At 49.6% G+C, this 1,656-nt stretch overlaps 1 protein-coding gene and 1 long non-coding RNA gene across 8 annotated transcripts in view; one reads left to right on the top strand and one right to left on the bottom strand.

The window, feature by feature from the left end:
* The window catches only part of LOC128247606 (uncharacterized), a 40,729-nt gene that overhangs the window by 25,685 nt on the left and 13,388 nt on the right, over positions 1-1,656 (bottom strand). The window lies entirely within an intron of this gene.
* Positions 1-1,656, top strand: part of LOC106879797 (recQ-mediated genome instability protein 1) — a 52,453-nt gene that overhangs the window by 42,700 nt on the left and 8,097 nt on the right. The window lies entirely within an intron of this gene.

The following is a 1,656-nucleotide window of genomic DNA, read 5'->3' as shown; positions in this document are numbered from 1 at the left end:
ATATATATATATATATATATATATATATATATATATATATATATATATATATACGTATATATGTATGTACGGTGATTCCTCACCATGAGGGGCTGCATGCACTCCAACATTTCCTTGACCTTCAACCCAACCCACCCAACCTGACACATCCATACTCCTTCATCTGGCTGAACTGGTCCTCTCACTTAACTGCTTCTCGTTCGTGGGTGATTTTTACCAGCAGGTCTTGGGAGTGGCCATGGGAATGAGAATCGGCCCCGACTATGCGAACCTGTTCATTGGCTATGTTGAGGTCCAAATATTTTCAAGTTTCACTGGTCCCACTCCTGTACTATACGGTCGTTATATTGATGACTGTATCAGTGTGACCTTACTCTCCCGTGAACATCTAGACTCTTTCCTCCCTTTTGTCAAATCTTTTCATCCTGCCCTCCACTTCTGCACTATTTCTGATACTTCTGTCGCCTTTCTTGACATTTTGGTCAGCATTCATCACTCCACTGTCACCACTTCCATCCACTACAAACACACAGACTTACACCCATACCTCAACTTCTCCTCCTTCCATCCTAAACATACCAAGCTCTCCATCCCCTATTCCCAATTCCTCCATCTACACAGGCTCTGCAGTGACAACCATGACTTTGAGACTCAGTCTCAACTCATGGCTCGCCACCTCATCTTACGTGGATATCCCCTCACCACTATCCACACCGCTCTTGCCAGAGCACATTCCGTGGACCGTGCATCTGTTCTCTTCCCTGCACCTGCCCTGCCGTCACCCATCTCTCGTTTCCCCTCACCTACCACCCTACCACCCTACTTCTCCAACACACCATTCTCTGAGCCTTCTGGCGACTCCAATCCAACCACTCCACTTCACACATCTTCCCTAACCGACACCTCCCCACCTTCAAACGAGCCCACAACCTACGAGACCTTTGGTCCACAGCTTCTTCTCTAACCCAACCTCCCAACCCAGCTCATTCCTCTGTTCCTGCCCACGCTGTCACACTTGTCCTTACCTCTCCAACACCACCCTCCTCACCGGCACCCATCATCAACCCTATCATATCACTGACTCCTTCACCTGCACTTCTAGCAACGTCATCTACTGCATCTGCTCTCTCTGTCCTTTTCTATACATTGGTCAAATGGGACGCCGCTTAGCTGACCATTTCGCGGAACACCTCCAAGAATACCAACTCAGCAACGACACCCCGGTGTCATGCCATTTCCACTCTACTGGTCACTCTTTACAACACCTGTCCGTGTTCGGATTGTCCTTGCACAGGGGCCATTTGGACTCGCGTCTTTGCCGTGAGCAGGGATTAATCTTCTCTCTTCGCTCCTTTGTGCTACATGGGCTCAACTCTCCTCCCCTCTTCATCTAACCCTTCTCTCTCCTCTCTTCCTCCCACCCACCTCTCTTCTCTTGCTCTGGCACCTACTTCCTGTTTTCAGTCCTACCCACCTCCTCCCTTTTCCCTCTCCCGTCATCGTCACCTCCTCTCTCATTACCCCACCCCTACACATTTCAACCCCACCATCTCTATACATCCCACCCCACCCCATCACTTAGACCCCCCACCCTTGCTTCCCTCACTCTTGACTCCCCATACACCAACACCACTACACTACACCACACACCACCAC

The sequence above is a fragment of the Octopus bimaculoides genome, chromosome 4, assembly GCF_001194135.2.
Source record: "Octopus bimaculoides isolate UCB-OBI-ISO-001 chromosome 4, ASM119413v2, whole genome shotgun sequence".
Taxonomy (NCBI): domain Eukaryota; kingdom Metazoa; phylum Mollusca; class Cephalopoda; order Octopoda; family Octopodidae; genus Octopus; species Octopus bimaculoides.
The sequence above is the reverse complement of the archived record's forward strand: the minus strand, read 5'-3'. Positions and strand labels throughout refer to the sequence as shown.